Raw genomic sequence first — 17,583 nt, 5'->3', positions numbered from 1 at the left:
CGCTACTCTACCGTGGAGCGAGAAGCCCTTGCTCTCGTGTGGGCTGTTCAGAAATTCCACGTCTATCTCTTCGGGAAACAGTTTGTACTACAGAGCGATCACCAACCGCTCGCCTACATTAACTCGGCCAAGCATCAGGTGCGCCGACTGCATTTATTGCGTTTGTGACCACCTTATGAACTACTTATGTGTGTGTGGAAAAACTGTTACATGTGAACACTTTGTGCGTTACGGACTGCGAACTTTACCCATGCACGTGCTTCGAAAAGTTGTTTAAATGAAACAACTTTCTAAAGTGGGGGGTAAAATGTCATATGTAAGTGCCGCGAGGTGCCGCTGGAGGATCGGAGCGGCCATCCAAGCTCTGGGAAGAAGTGAACGGGTGCACGAGCGCGGCGGCACGAGACGAGCTCGCAGTGTTCGAGCCAGGCGGGCAGCAGTTCGGAGCTCCTGGGGCGAACGAGGCGAGAGGACCTGCCTGGCGAGACGTCCGTGGCAAGGTGCAGAGGATCGCGGAGCCGGGCGTGGACGAGGGCGTCCGAGGAAACAGGGCTCCTGCTGCCAGTGCTCGAGGCGCTGGCTGACCCGAGTGCCGCCGGTCCCTGAGCTGCTGCACCTGAGCTGTGCCCAGCAGCATTCGTCTGGCACAGATGTTGCTGTGCTAGACGCGGTCCTCACGTGCGACCGCCGCACGTGGATTTCGAGCGGCGTACGAGCTGGCCACCGAGGTCGTGCTGTACAAGGCGTTCCCTGCCTGCTGCCGTTGCTGCTCCTGAGCGTGCCGAGCCCGAGAACCGTGCTGGACGGGGCCTGAACGTGTCGTCGTCGCAGTCGGCTCGAGCACGGGTGAATCTGTAGCGCCTTGGACGACGGAAGCGTGAGCCTAAAAACACGGGACTGGCACAGCCCGTTTATACTCGTGTGCTGTGCGTGTGTGGACACACTGACTGCCGTTACGCAGACCATCAGCTACCTCTGTATATATATTTGTAGGGTTCTTTTCCATTTTGATAAATGCTCCAAAACGAGTCTCTTTCTTCCGCATCACTGCGCACTAGCGAAAGTGCCGAATAGTCCCAAACACCACACTGCTGTTCCCATCCCGCTACCATCTCCCCGCACTACACAGCCTCGTGGAGTTCGTGGAGGCGAGTGGGATAGCAGCATACCGCTGAGCGTACCTGCCCTTGCCGGTCCCTGCCGCCTCTGCTGCCTACCCATGTGCGGACGAGCCCCCTGAACTATCTCTCTTCTCTTTTTCTTTACCTCCTACTCCCCCTATCCCCTACGACGCTGCGCCGTGCTCCCTTATGGGCTGCAGAATGAAGCGTCGCTTCCTTATGTATAATAAACACCTCCTCTTTAACGTCCCATGTCAAGGCAACATGTGCACGGAACCAGGCGCGTAGCCAGGGGGGGGGGGGGGGGGGGCTGATGGGGCTTCAGCCCCTCCCCCCCCCCCCCGAAATTTTTTCGTGCGGGCATGCACCACCGACCAAAACTACCACCGACGCCGGCAATCATTCTGGATTTTGTCTACAATATCTTTTTCACGCTCGAATAGACATTTCGGCACGGACATTGCGAACTCGGGCTGGATTTCGTGACAACGCCTTTGCACCTGGAGTCACGTAACGCAAGGAGCCCCATCCGAGCACAAACATTAAACGGCTTTTCGATAGCGAGCGGGCGCGTTGCGCCATCTCGCAGCGGCCGCGGAATATACAGAGCGCATGGATTTCAATTACGAAACTTTATGGGTATAAAGTTCTCATAAATATTTGACGCGAAAGGTGCGCTGACATTTCCAAAGGCATGCTTTAAAAGATTTTCAATTCTAGAACTTTATGGGGTTAATGTTCTTATAAACTTGGGCCAACATGCGCGCACAGCAACGCTCGTGTCCAAGCCGTTCCATAAATGGAAGCGCGCGCTCGCCATCTCCCACACACACGAAAATACTAAATATCACCGGGACTGTCAGGTAGCAGCTGATAATTTTCTCCAAAAATTTTCAGGAAGCGTGCAGAATGTGATTGATCAGCTGGACCAGGGCAGGCAAAGTAAAATATGAGAAAACAGAAGAAAGTAAACGGCCTATTATGGATAATTTTTTTTTTTTTTTTTACGGGCGACAAGCGGGATCGAATCCCGGCCACGGCGGCCGCATTTCGATGGGGGCGAAATGCGAAAAACACCCGTGTACTTAGATTTAGGTGCACGTTAAAGAACCCCAGGTGGTCCAAATTTCCGGAGTCCCCCACTACGGCGTGCCTCATAATCAGATCGTGGTTTTGGCACGTAAAACCCCATAATTTCATTTTTTTTCTGGCTCTCTGTGGCCACAGAGACAGGGGCCCTATACATTTAAGCAATGCCCCTGCTGAAAATACAGGCATTTTCGGAGTGCTTCTTCGCATGCGAGCTGATTGTGGAGATACATATCTGAAGAACCATTTGTAAAGTGGCCCCAGTATTGCCTCGTATTTAAGCCCAGACGCACAAAACCAAATTATAGAAATTTGGGGTTGATATTATCAAAGAAAGCTTAGATTCAAAAGCAGGATGCTTTTCCATACTTCCTGACGAAACGACGGACATCGCTGGAATCGAACAGCCTACTGTTTCTGCAAGGTACCTAAACATGTATGCCAACGACATCAAGGGAGTGTATTAGGTTTTAGCACCGGAATAGATGCCCATCTCTCATTGCGACAGCAGGTTCTATGTAAATGTGTAAATACTGCTGCAGCTTCTAGTCACCCTTCCAGTGACCCCTGCCAGCGCAGAGAGAATATTTTTTTAACAAGAATTTACTAAAAAAACTACTTGCGCCCTACAATGTCTGTGGAACGCATGGTTAGGCTGGCGCTTCTATACACCCACAGAGACGTCGGCATCAACGTGTCCGAAGTCATTGACCGCTTCGCTCAACTTTCCCGCCGAGAGAAGTTTGTCCTTTAGATAGCGAAGCAGCAAAAATCAATGCAAGTAAAAAGCACTGTTCCTTCAGGTCCATAAGTTCTTAATTATGAAAACGTATGACTGTTCATTAGCTTTTAAAACCGCAGAAATTTTCGCCGTTTATTCTAGCAGTTGGCATCATGATCATAATTATCATGCGAATACAAAAATTACGAGAATACCAATAACCAATTTTGAACGACCTTGCTCATTGAAAGCCCGGCCCACGCGGCGTTCGCCAAAAACACACTCGGTTATTGGGTACTTCAACTTGCCACATCATTTGTGGCCTTCGCTTGTCCTTTTCTTTCATTTTCAGCTACCTGCTTTTATTTATTTTTTGAAACGAAGGAATACCCTCCTTTAATTTTGGGTGCAGAATAATTCTTGGCGTTGTGCAGGCAGTTAAATTACACATTTTCGTACTGATTTATGCATTATTCCTCTATTATTCTACCCACATGGCGCTGTCGCGACCGCTGCATGGCCCAAGTACATATCACAATTTCTGCGATCATAGTTATGTTCTTGCCTAGATCATCTGTCTTTCTGTGCGCAAAGTTTACTATGTGTGACTGAGCAACATGTTTATTTGTCTTATTTGACGCATTAGATACACTGACGTTTGCTCAAATACGCAGATTTATTGGAGATTCATACGTATTTTTAAATATCTTATTGCGAGGTTTTGTGTATACAAGCAGTGAACTTTGTTTCCAGCGACTCTTTTTTTGCCCTTTAACGAGTTGTATCCTCGCATTTGTATATTCCATTCTATCTTCGCAACTTCTAATATATATTTTGCAGAACTCCCACTTTTTATTTGTACTCACTGCTGCGAGTATTATCACGGTGTAATTACAATACACGACGAGTTACAGCTGCTCCTGCGCAATCGATTGCAACGAGGGATAGCGTCATTGAGGTTTCTTCCTGGCCGTTGCATATGTAGAAAAAGGTAAACAAGGTTATTAAATGACAAAGATTCATCAAAATATTTGTCCTCAACTTATTCATTTCATGGCCTTTACGTTTTTCATATAAGCTGCATGCACTGCTTTGCTGGTTTCGAACTGATATTGACCCTTTTCGCGGCAATCCCGTGGGCGCTGCCATATTTGATCACGTGGTGACGCGTCCATTGCTTGCCTCAACTGCATGCGTTGCCTCCTTGTTTACAATGGAAGTGTATGACACCGGCGCGGCTTAGAAAACCTCTGTTTTCGGAGATATCATAGACGGTGACTAGATGCACGACACGAAGCTTTGATCACAGCTTCAGAGAGCATGCAAAAGCGCTTTCGGAGCTGATTAAGCTATGTCCAAATGGCATAAGCAGCGTATATGGTGCTTGTTCTAAAAGCGGGGCTAAATATGTATTCCAAGCTGTCTGATTATGAATTCAGTCAGGATTAGTGTGTTTTGCTCTTTGTTCTTTATTCGGCAAATATTTTCAAGCAGTGGCTTGTCAGTTTCTGACTCAGTGAAGTTCCTCGGTGCGGCCACTTTCTGATTATTTTCTGCCTAATCACTCGCGGGTGTGCTCAGTTCCGAATCCGATAGATTTGCTCTTGCAGCGCACAAGGCTTGAAACGTAGCTGTTTTGTACATTGTAATACCTTGTAGCAAATATATATTACAGCTAGTAACTTGCTTACTCTTGTGGACCATCACGAAACATTCAGCTTCGACCATTGGTGCGCCATAGGTGTATTCCGTCCTTTATTGTGTGTATACAGTGCGCATATATTCAAGTGTGAGTCCATTCACTTATTCTTGATACGTCGGCGATAGAGTGGGCGTAAGTTTTCCTGCCATTTGGACAGATGTGTATAGATAACGTGCGCGAAACTTACTATGACAGGAAGCGGCGCTACTCCCTTTGTCATTGTTTAACGAGTGGTACTCATTCTTGCCGACGTTCTGGGGATGAAGCCCTTTCTTTGAAGGTTAGCGATACAAGGCTGGCGGATGAGCAAATTTCTGTACCCTCGTGGAAAGCGGTGCATCACGAAGTGCCGGTAACACGTTCGGACAGTTGCAGCAGCGGTCCGCGAACTTCGCCACACAGATTCATTCTATTCCTTAACATGCCAGTCACTATTTTTGCAGCCAACTACTGCACACGTCTTCAATCCACATTATTCAATCTAGCATGATTGGAGCACAGTGTATTAGTGAAAACTCAGTTGCATTTCCGACAGCTGATCGCACAGAAGCAAGGTAGAAGCGGTAATGGTTTCGTATTCGTGCGCGGTCGCTGAGGAGAGGTATGGCGCGCCGCCGTGAGCGCTATCTCGTTTCTCTAAAACAAACTGCTCCGCGAAAAGGGTCAATAGTTCTAAAGTTCATGTGATGTTTTCTTTACTTATTAATTAGACAAAAAAACAAACAAACGCGGAAGCATTGATATCAGTTATTTCTGCCACAATTTTTGGGGCATACGAATTTATTCTTTTATGACAACATACATATTTTAATGGACAGTGCATAGCGTTCAATAATTCGTTTGCAGCATCTAATATACAATGGAATTGGCAATGCAGTTATTATTCATTCATTTGATCCCTCGACAAATTCTATAAGGAGGAGGCCGCGCTGCAACCTGAGCCCCCCCCCCCCCCCCCGAACAAAATTTCTGGCTACGCCACTGCACGGAACGGAGAGGAGATGAGGCACACGCTGCTCCGCGAGGTGGTTGCTAGGCAACGCAGTGACGTCATAGCTCGGCAAGGTTTTGCGGCAGCAGTCGGCACTTTATACAGTTAGCTGGAACACCTTCGCTGTTAAAACTCCGCGGTGCAATGACATCACCTCGCGTTGCCTAGTAACCACCGGCGCAGGTGCGCGCTCGCTTCGCCCGACACAGACACGGCTCCGCTACGGTAATGTGAGCTAGAAGAGGGGTAGTGGGCTTACTTGGGTTGCCCGAGTAAGCCCATTACATACCCGGCCTGACGGCCACCGCGCGTGTAACATACCCGGCCTGCCACCAGCGGCTTCAATGTAAGACGTTGCCTGACGGAGGTGCTTGTGCTCGGTTAAAATCATGCTGTCTTCATGTACTGTCATCGTATTTACATGGAATTGCACATCAATATGTGCAGTATAGCACGTGACGCTAATGTAGTTGAGATTTAAAAAAGAAAAATGGCGCGAGGCACGTGCGTTTACTTATATATATTCGCGCATAAGGCTAGGCATGTGGTTCTGCCTTTAGCTCGGTAAATAAAATACACTGCGAATAGGGCGGTAGAAAACCGCGTCTTTTCCGCAACTCAGTCACTATTATAGCTCATGCGAACGCATGATTTGACTGCGTGCAGAGCTCTGTGCATAGGTGGGATGCTGCGCGCATTTGACATGCATTTGGATTGCAGTGGCATGGGCAAAGCAGCGATGGCGAACTTGACTTGCCAAAGCGTACGAAGACTATATAGCGTTGCGCGGGTAACACATGTAAACATCCTTTCGTAGTATTTCTTGGGAAAAAAAGCTTAGCACTGTTTCAAGGGCGGAAAGTTTTCATTTTTCCGGGGGGGGGGGGGGGGGGGGGCCGACCCGCTTTCCGAAACCTGCATATATATATATATATATATATATATATATATATATATATATATTGTCACGTTCTAGGAGAACAGACGACCTGAAGCGTTGAGGCGTTGAGCGTCGAGTCTCTGACCGCCAGCTGAACAAACGCAAAGCTCAGGCACCCGCGTGTGGATCGGAGTAACTTCGTCTGCCTCTTCGCTGGCGCGCCCGTCAAAGCAGGTGCCGGCGCATGGCGCGTGGACTAGCGCGCGTCTTCGGCTTTCTAATTATGTCCCACATGTTGCAAGGTGTGGCATTATTCTCCCTCCTCGGAAGAGCATCGACTCGATGCTAAAAGAAGTACACACACTACAGGGCGAACGTAGAAGTACACGCGTGGAAGACACATGCACAAACGAACGCTGGCTGACGCGCAGTCATAAAACGCAGGGCAATGTCACTGAGGCAATGATTGTCCACTACAAAAATAAGTAAAACAAAAGGAATGGCATGGTCCACAAACTATGGTGGTTATGGAGTGCGGTATGGTTTCAGCCGCACAACGTGCACAATCTCGGGTAGTGTCTTTCGACGTCGTGTTGCTTGGCCAGGAAGAACCTCGCTACGAGGTCAGGAAGAACCTCGTAGTTGACGTCACTCACTCGCCACAGCACTTTATAAGGTCCGAAGTACCGGCTGAGAAGTTTCTCGGATAGGCCTTTGCAGCGGACAGGCGTCCAGACCAGAACCCGATCTCCTGGTTGGTACTCAACTTGGCAATGGCGGAGGTTGTAGTGGCGTGTGTCGATGCACTGCTGTTTCTTGATTTTCGTGCGAGCCAGTTGGCGTGCTTCCTCGGCTCGCTGCACGAAGAGCTCGGCGTCTTGGTCAAGACCATCAAAGGTGTCGCATGGAAGCATTGCTTCAAGCATGGTCTGAACTTCACGACCGTAAACAAGGTAGAATGGCGTGAAGCTCTTGCGTCGCGGTGTTGTACGCAAACGTTACGTAGGGAAGTACTTGATCCCACGTTTTGTGCTGAACGTCTGCGTACATAGAGAGCATGTCAGTCATAGTTTTGTTGAGCCTTTCGGTGAGGCCATTTGTCTGCGGGTGATAGGCAATCGTCTTTCGATGCGTCGTGTAACTTAATAGGAAAACGTCTTCAATGAGCCGTGCCGTAAATTCCTTTCCTCGGTCGGTAATGACGCACGATGGGGCGCCATGACGCAATACAATGTTGTTCACAAAAAATGCGCAACCTCGGAAGCAGTGCCTCGAGGCAGAGCCTTTGCTTCAGCATAGCGCGTCAAATAATCTGTGGCGATCATTATAAACTTGTTTCCCGAAGATGACTGAGGAAACGGGCCCAAGAGATCCATGCCGACTTGGTCAAAAGGTCTTCGAGGTGGGTCAGTGGGTTTTAGTAATCCCGCAGGCTTCACAGCTGGCGACTTCCGGCGCTGGCACTCACGACAGGCTTGGGCATACCGTTTAACGCAAGTGGCGAGTTTCGGCCAATAGTACGATTTGCGCACTCTAGCAAGGGTTCTGGTGTAGCCTAGGTGGCCAGACGGAGGTTCATCGTGGCAGGCGAACGGAATTTCGGCACGAAGCTCTGCTGGCACGACCAAAAGGTAGGTTTTGTGGCTGGCAGCGGAGTTGTTCTTGTACAGTACGCCCTGTCGTAAACAAAAGGACGACAGTCCGCGAGCTAATTGACGGGGCAGAGTGGCGTTGCGGCCTTCTAGATGTTCGATAATAGGCCGCAATTCCTCATCTGCGCGCTGCAGTTGGGACAAATCTGTCACACTTACAGCCCCAAGGAAAGCGCTGTCATCCTCAATGTCGTTATCAGGAGATTCGACAGGCGCGCGCGACAACGTGTCGGCGTCTTTGTGCGTGCGCCCGGGCTTATATGCGATGGTCACATCGTATTCCTGCAGGCGTAGGCTCCACCGTGCCAGTCGTCCAGAAGGATCCCCCAAGTTTGCCAGCCAGCACAACGAGTGGTGATCTGTCACGACCTTGAATGGGCGGCCGTAAAGGTAAGGCCGAAACTTTGCAAGAGCCCATATGACCGCAAGGCACTCTTTCTCCGTATAGTGGTGTAGTTGGACTCCGGGCGCGATAGAGTGCGACTTGCGAAAGCGATAACTCTTTCAACGCCCTCCTGCCGTTGTACGAGTACCGCACCCAAGCCAATGTTACTGGCGTCGGTATGAATTTCAGTCTCGGCCTGTTCGTCAAAGTGTCCAAAAACGGGCGGTGAAGCTAAGCGGTGTCGGAGCTCGGTGAAAGCGGCTTCTTGGTGAGCGCTCCAAGTGAACGGCATATCGTTTCTTGTGAGACGCGTAAGCGGTTCAGCAATCTTCGAAAAATTACTGATAAAGCGCCGATAGTACGCACACAGACCCAGGAAGCGCTGGAAAAGGGGCCACAGCAGCAGTTTTGTCGGGATCAGGACGGACGCCTTTCGCGCTGACGACATGACCGAGAAACTTCAGCTCTTGGTAGCCGAAGTGACATTTCTGAGGCTTTAGTGTAAGGTTAGCCGATCGGATTGCCTCGAGTACCTGACGTAGTCGGATAAGATGCTCAGAAAAACCTGGCTGAAAAAACGACGACATCATCTAGATACACGAGGCAGCTTTGCCACTTCAGGTCGGCCAGCACAGTGTCCATCATCCGTTGGAAAGTTGCTGGAGCAGAGCAAAGACCGAACGGAAGCACCCGGAACTCGTAAAGACCGTCCGGAGTGACAAAGGCAGTTTTTTCACGGTCCCGCTCGTCGACATCAATCTGCCAATAGCCGCTTTTTAAATCAAGAGATGAAAAGTACTTCGCTCGTTGTAGCCGGTCCAGAGAATCATCGATGCGCGGCAATGGGTAAACGTCTTTTCTTGTGACGTTGTTGAGCTTTCGGTAATCAACACAAAAGCGAAGCGTGCCATCCTTCTTCTTGACGAGTACGACCGGTGAAGACCACGGACTGCTTGAAGGCTGGATGACGCCATCGTCAATCATTTCCTTTACTTGTGCTTTGATTGCCTCGCGTTCTTTTTGCGAGACACGATACGGCTGCTGGTGGATAGGACGTGCATCGTCGTAGGTGATTATTCGGTGTTGCGCGATTGGCGTTTGACTAACCTTAGAGGAAGACGGAAAGCACGCCTTGAATTCCGATAATAGTTGTCGCAGTGCCTTCTTTTTCTCCTGCAGCAGCTCGTTATTGATGTCAATGCCTGCGAGCGAGGCTTCATCGGCGTCGGTTTCTTCAGAAGCGAAGCACTCAATCACGTCCTCCAAGGCTTCAGCGTAGGCGATGGCAGTGCCGCGAAAAAGGTGTCGATGCTCATTAGTAAAATTTGTGAGCAATATTTCAGCCCGGCCATCTCGAAGGTCCATGATGCCTCGTGCCGCGCAAATTCCGAGGTTCAGCAAAAGGGATATGTTGCCTTCTGCTAGGACTTGACCGTTGCGCGCCCCTTCAGATATCACCTGAACCATAACGCTGGAATGAGGCGGTATAGTTACGCTGTCGTCGGAAACGCGAAGTCCGGCTCTATGGCGGCAGGCATCATCTTGTGTCGTAGCTTTCCTCGCAGAGAAAGTGATGTAACGCTTCCTGAGGTCGATGATGGCACCATATTCCTGGAGAAAATCCATTCCAAGAATTAAATCTCGGGAACATTCACGCGGGACAATGCAGCTAGCGAGAAACGTGCAATTTCGGATTCGTATCCTAACGGTGCTCACGCCAAGCGGTGCGATAACGTGTCCGCCAGCTGTACGAACTTGCGTCCCAGTCCAAGGCATAACTTTCTTGAGAAGGCTCGCCAATTTTCCGCTAATAATGGAGTAATCGGCGCCGGTGTCGACTAGCGCGCTGACATTTCTCCCGTCGACGAGCACAGGTATGTTCATCGCGAACTTGTCTGCAGGCTGAGGTACAGGCGTCGTTAAATCTCCGTCAGGTCGCGGTCGCGTCGCTTGGAGGTCCAAATCTCTGGGTACAGGCGTCGTCGAATCTCCGTCGGGTCGAGGTCGCGTCGCTGGGAGGTCTTCAGCACGTCGCGCATCAGCGGCCTCGCCTCGGAAGGTCGCTGACGTCAGTTTTCCAGGCGAGGGCTCGGAGACCGTCCCTGCGTCATCCTCGACGTACCTTCGCGACTTGGATAGGATCGCCGTGGTGATGGCGATCGCGACAGGCGTCTTGGTGACTGAGGCGCGCGCTGCTCGGCGATGAACGCTTCAATTTCGGGCGGCCTCTGTCCGAACCGGGGTCGAGGTGAATTGGCAGTGTAACCCTGCAGTCCAAGTTGGCGGTAGTGGCACTCGCGGTATACGTGACCCGCCTCACCACAATGATAACAAAGCGGTCGTCGGTCGGGCGTGCGCCAAATGTCCGATTTACGTGTGACAGGGCGGTTGTCGGGAAAGTAAGGTACCGCCTGTGCCGAGTGGAGGGCAACGGGACTTGGCGGAGCTGATGCAGGGATGGTGCGGCTCAGTGTGTCTCCATAAGTCTCACGCTGGAAATCGGTCGCCGCGAGTGGGGATGTTGCCGATGCGGGGAAACTTCGCCTCAACGCGTCAGCGTATGTCGTGCGCCGAAATTCACTCGCCTGGGGTGTTCTTTCGGGGCGAGGTTGAGGTACCCCGAGTGCATGCTGCACTTCGTCACGCACGATGTCAGCGATGCAGTTGACCGTAGGCTGCTGCGCCCGGTGCAGCTGTTGCAGTTTGTCGCGGACTACCGATCGTATTAGCTCGCGGAGCACTTCAATGTCAGTCGCGAAAGCTCCCAGACCGATGGTTGTCGAAGCAGCATTCACTTGCCGGTCATACTGGTTCGACCGCTGCTGCAGCGCCTTTTCCATAGCAACGGCTTCTGCGAGGAACTCGGTTACCGTCCTCGGCGGGTTACGAACAAGCCCACCGAAGAGCTGTTCTTTGACACCCCGCATCAAATGGCGGAGCTTCTTGTCTTCCGGCATGCTAGGGTCGGCCCGCCTGAAGAGACGTGTCATGTCTTCAACGTACATCAGAAAACTTTCATTATGCTTCTGAGCACGCGATTGGAGGGCCCGTTCTGCTCGCTCTCGGCGATCGGGGCTCGAGTACGTGTCCAAGAGCCGCCGACGTAACTCACGCCATGCTGTCAGGGCCTCTTCGCGGTTCTGGAACCAGGTGCGAGCACCGTCCTCGAGGCTGAAATACGCATTCTTTAATTTCGCTCGGTCGTCCCACTCGTTGCAATCTGCTACTCGTTCAAAGTCGTCCCGCCAGTCTTCCACGTCTTCATAAAGGTCGCGGTGGAAGGAACGTGGCACTCGCGGGCTCTGCAACGTTAAATGAGTTGGTACTGTCGCCGTACCTTCCACCGCAGCCATTGTGCTCCTTGGTTGATGGCACAATCTCAGGGGCCAGTCCCCGAATTCTCCGGCTGGCACGGTGCACTGGTGTAAGCTCCGGTATGACGCTGATGTTCTTGTTGCTAGGAGGGGTCTGTTGCATAGGTCGAGGGCTACCCAGCACCTCCACCAGAAATGTCACGTTCTAGGAGAACAGACGACCTGAAGCGTTGAGGCGTTGAGAGTCGAATCTCTGACCGCCAGCTGAACAAACGCAAAGCTCAGGCACCCGCGCGTGGATCAGAGTAACTTCGTCTGCCTCTTCGCTGGCGCCCGTCAAAGCCGGTGCCAGCGCATGGCGCGTGGACTAGCGCGCGTCTTCGGCTTTCTAATTATGTCCCACATGTTGCAAGGTGTGGCAATATATATATATATATATATATATATATATATTGTAAGGAAGAAGAAGTGCCGGTTAGCCAGGTGCATCTCCGGTGTATGAAATACGACGAAGAAGTGCCGGTCAGTCAGGCGCATCACCAGCGCTGTTACGCACGGGGCTTGTCCTGACTGCTCGCAGGGTTCTGACTGCCGCACCGAGTTCGACCTCTCAATCCTGTCAATAAACACCTTGACATTTGGTGGAGAGTGCTGGGTACGACTCCATCAACGCTGGAACTTCGAAGCCGAACCCTTCAATCATCTCGGCCCATGCCGGACGATCAAGCCCAGTCTTCTCGAACCATGCCTGACGATCCAGCCCAAGAAGCTGCAGTCACGGCACCAACTATCATCTGTCCTGGCGTGCAGCGTCAGCGGGATCCTGCGATTTTTGCGGGTACCGGTGACCAGGACGTCGAGGACTGGCTCGCCTCGTACGACAGAGTCAGCAGGCACAACCACTGGGACGATAGGGAAAAGCTCAACAACGTAATTTTCTACTTGAGCCACGTTGCGCACTTGTGGTATCGGAACCACGAATCCGACATCTCGACATGGTCGGCGTTCAAGACCAACTTCACGGAAATCTTTGGTCGTCCTGCTGTACGTAAACTTCAGGCCGAACAACGCCTGCGCGGACGCGCCCAGCAACCAGGTGAGAATTTCACCAGCTATATCGAAGACGTCGTTAATCTGTGCAACAGAGTCGACGCAACGATGCCAGACGCCGATAAGATCCGGCATATCCTCAAGGGAATTGAGGACGACGCCTTCCAGATGTTGGTCGCCCGGAACCCGACCACATTGTCTGTCGTTATTGCGCTGTGTCAAAGTTACGACGAAGTTCGAAGGCAGCGCGTTGTCACACGACACCCACCCTCAGAATTCGCCCCTGTCTCAGGTCTGACGCTAGGTGTTGACGAGTCGCCTCTAATGCACCAGATAAAGGAGTTCGTGCGAGAAGAAGTTGCTCGGCAGCTTTCCCTGGTGCCCTTTACGAACGCGCAACCACACTCCCCACTGACACGGGGGTTACAGACCGTCATCAAGGAGCAAGTCGCTGAGTGCCTGCCAGCTGCTATTCCACCGCCTACCGTCGCGGCGCCCTTGACATACGCTGACGTCGCTGCAAGGCCGCCCTTCGCTCCACGTCCACCTCTCCAAGCTGTTGCGCGACCGCCCCCGATTCCCTTCTCGCCGCCTGCACCACAGCCACCACGCCAGCCAAATCCTTGGCGCACAGCCGACAACCGCCCAATTTGCTACCATTGTGGTATTCCGGGACACGTTGCCCGCTTTTGTCGACGCCTTATGCAGCCTACTTATGATTACCGCCGACCCATGAACAGTTACGCCCCTCGACAGCTACGATCCCCTGTGCCGCCAGATGAAACCCCTGTTCCCTACACTACTCGTCGTTCGCCATCCCCACGCCGCCGTTCCATCTCTCCGATGAGACGCCGGCCAAGCCCTCTGCCTCAGGGAAACTAAGTGTCGCAGTTCCCGAGGCGAGAACTGCGTCCCCTTCGCTTTACCCAAGGCCTCGAAATCACCCCTGCAACGTAATTGAGGTATACGTCGAAGGGATTCCAACATTCGCACTGGTCGATACGGGCGCAGCAATCTCGGTGTTACGCGCAGGACTTTGCCGACGGATAGGAAAAGTAACGACGTCGCTTTCCGGACTGTGTTTGAGTACTGCGAGCGCACAGCCTGTCGAACCTTTGGGAGCCTGCACTGCTCGTGTTGTAATCGCGGAATCTCTTCATGTTATTGAGTTCGTTGTCCTGCCGTCCTGCTCCCACGATGTCATTCTCGGCTGGGATTTCCTTTCGTCTAACAATGCCATCATTGACTGCGCCCGCGCCGAGGTGGAGTTGTCATTTCCTTCCGCTGCAGCCATGGACCAAGATCCTGTGACGCCTACAAAAATGATTGTGGCCGAAGTTACCGATATCCCTCCTCAGTCCGCCGCCGTCGTCTCTGTGTCTTGCATATCTGCACGTGACGCAACCGTCTTATTCACGCCATGTGCCTTGTTCGCCCGTCGCCGTTCCCTTCCGCTGCCCTTTGCCGTCATCGCCATCAGTGCTGGCCGTGGTGTGATGTGTGTGTGCAATGTGTCTTCCCTGCCGGTTACTTTGCATCGCGGAGAGTGCCTCGGTTACGCTCAAATTGTGGACTCTTCAATGCTCTTCGATGCTCCCGACACCGCGCATTCGACATCCCTCGCCGCGCTCGACAATGCGACTCGACCGCCGTTGGAGTGCTTCCAACCGTCAATCTCCGGTGATTTGACAACCACACAACGCGCGCAACTTGTCAGCCTGCTACGCGAATTTGCCGCCTCCTTCGACTGCCATCAACATTCTCTCGGCCGCACCACCACAGTGTCGCACAGCATCGACACCGGTTCGCACGCCCCACTCCGGCAGCGTCCTTACCGTGTCTCAGCTTCTGAACGCCGCGTCATCGACGAACAAGTGAGCGATATGCTTCGGCGTGGCGTGATTCAGCCGTCCCAAAGCCCGTGGGCATCGCCTATTGTCCTCGTAAAAAAGAAAGATGGTTCTATTCGATTCTGCGTTGATTACAGACGTCTTAACAAAATTACGCGCAAAGACGTATATCCCCTACCACGCATAGACGATGCTCTTGACTGTTTGCAAGGTGCCGAGTTCTTTTCCTCTTTGGACTTGCGGTCTGGATATTGGCAAGTCCCCATGGCAGAGGCTGACCGCTCCAAAACCGCCTTCGTTACACCGGACGGATTATACGAATTTAATGTCATGCCATTCGGCCTATGTAATGCGCCCGCTACGTTCGAGCGTATGATGGACAGTATCTTGCGCGGTCTCAAGTGGCACACGTGTTTGTGCTACCTAGATGATGTCGTTGTCTTCTCACCTGATTTCTCGACTCACCTCCAACGACTAAGAGAGGTATTAAGCTGTCTGACTAAGGCTGGCCTGCAACTTAACATCAAAAAATGCTTCTTTGCTGCTCGTAAGCTTACCATCTTAGGCCACGTCGTATCCAAAGAAGGCGTGCTTCCGGATCCTGCAAAACTCCGTGCAGTTGCTGAGTTCCCCAAGCCCACTAATCTGAAGACACTACGCAGTTTCGTCGGCCTCTGCTCCTATTTTCGCCGCTTTGTGAAGAACTTCGCCATGATCATCGCCCCTTTGACTCAACTGCTGGCTGGAGACAACGCCCTATCCGCCTGGTCGAAAGCATGCGATGACGCGTTCACGACCCTTCGCCATTTGCTCACTTCTCCTCCTATTCTGCGGCATTTTGACCCCGACGCCCCAACTGAAGTCCATACAGATGCTAGTGGAGTCGGCCTTGGGGCGGTTCTTGCCCAACGCAGAAGTGGTCTTGTGGAATACGTCGTTGCTTACGCTAGCCGCACGCTGACAAAGTCGGAGCTAAACTACTCTGTTACAGAAAAGGAGTGTTTAGCCATACTGTGGGCCCTTACGAAATTTCGACCTTATTTATACGGCCGCCAATTTGATGTAGTAACGGACCACCATGCGCTGTGCTGGCTCTCCTCATTGAAAGACCCCTCTGGCCGCCTCGCACGCTGGGCACTCCGTTTGCAAGAGTACGACATCCGGGTTGTGTACCGCTCTGGACGCAAGCACACCGATGCCGATGCTCTCTCCCGCTCGCCAATATCACCTGACCCTGATCCTGACAGTCTTTGCCCACTCAACTTTGTCCTCTCAGCACTTGCCATCGATGACATGCGCTCTGAGCAGAGCAAAGACCCGTGGATTTCTTCGCTTTTGGCGTTTCTCTCTGATCCTACCACTGTTACGGCGTCTAGGACTCTACGGCGGCAGGCGCATCACTTTGTTATTCGCGACCAACTCCTATACCGTCGCAATTATCTACCCGAGGGTCGGCAATGGCTCCTAGTAATACCTCGTCATCTTCGGGCTGATTTATGCGCATCGTTTCACACTGATCCCCAATGTGCCCACGGTGGCGTGTTAAAGACCTACACCCGCCTTAGGCTCCGGTATTACTGGCCTGGCATGTACAAGTTCGTTCGGAAGTACGTCCGCTGCTGCCTCGACTGCCAGCGCCGAAAGTCGGCCCCTACTTCCGCTGCCGCACCCTTGCAGCCGCTTCCTTGCCCATCCCGTCCTTTTGATCGGGTCGGAATCGACCTTTACGGCCCGCTTCCTTGTACTGGTGCTGGCAACCGCTGGATTATCGTTGCAGTGGATCACCTCACACGCTATGCAGAAACCGCTGCACTTCCATCTGCAACTGCCCAAGATGTTGCATCCTTCATACTGCGGCATTTTGTTCTTCGTCACGGAGCCCCTCGGGAACTTCTCAGTGATCGAGGCCGCGCATTTCTATCTGAAGTCGTGACGTCGCTTCTGAAGGAGTGTCACATCATCCACAGGACCACTAGCGCATACCATCCACAGACGAACGGGCTGACGGAGCGTTTCAACCGTACTCTTGGCGACATGCTCGCCATGTACGTCGCGTCCGACCATTCCAACTGGGACGCTGTGCTTCCGTTCGTCACGTTCGCCTATAATACTGCCACTCAAGCTACCACTGGTTTTTCTCCGTTTTTCTTACTGTACGGCCGTGAACCTTCCTGCACCATCGATACCATGCTACCCTACCAGCCTGATTCATCGGAATGTGTTCCTGTGTCTCAAGCTGCGCAGCACGCTGAAGAATGCAGACAACTCGCCCGTTGTCTTACCACCGCAGATCAGACACAACAGAAGCTCCGTCGTGGTGGCTCTGTTCCCCCAAGCTTCCCTTCCGATTCGTTGGTTTGGCTGTGGGTTCCACCTGTAGCTCCCGGCCTTTCTTCTAAGCTGCTCCCAAGATACCATGGACCTTACCGTGTAATTGCGCAAACTTCCCCCGTGAATTATGTCGTCGAGCCTGTGTCACCGTCCTCTGATCAGCGCCGTCGCGGTCGCGAAACGGTTCACGTCGATCGGCTCAAGCCCTTCTACGATCCCTCTATGTTACCGTATGCTTAGATCGCCAGGATGGCGTCTTTTTCTCCGGGGGACAAATGTAAGGAAGAAGAAGTGCCGGTTAGCCAGGTGCATCTCCGGTGTATGAAATACGACGAAGAAGTGCCGGTCAGTCAGGCGCATCACCAGCGCTGTTACGCACGGGGCTTGTCCTGACTGCTCGCAGGGTTCTGACTGCCGCACCGAGTTCGACCTCTCAATCCTGTCAATAAACACCTTGACAATATATATATATATATATATATATATATATATATATA

Source organism: Dermacentor silvarum, chromosome 8 (genome assembly GCF_013339745.2).
Source record: "Dermacentor silvarum isolate Dsil-2018 chromosome 8, BIME_Dsil_1.4, whole genome shotgun sequence".
Lineage (NCBI taxonomy): Eukaryota > Metazoa > Arthropoda > Arachnida > Ixodida > Ixodidae > Dermacentor > Dermacentor silvarum.
Note: the sequence above shows the minus strand (reverse complement) of the source record.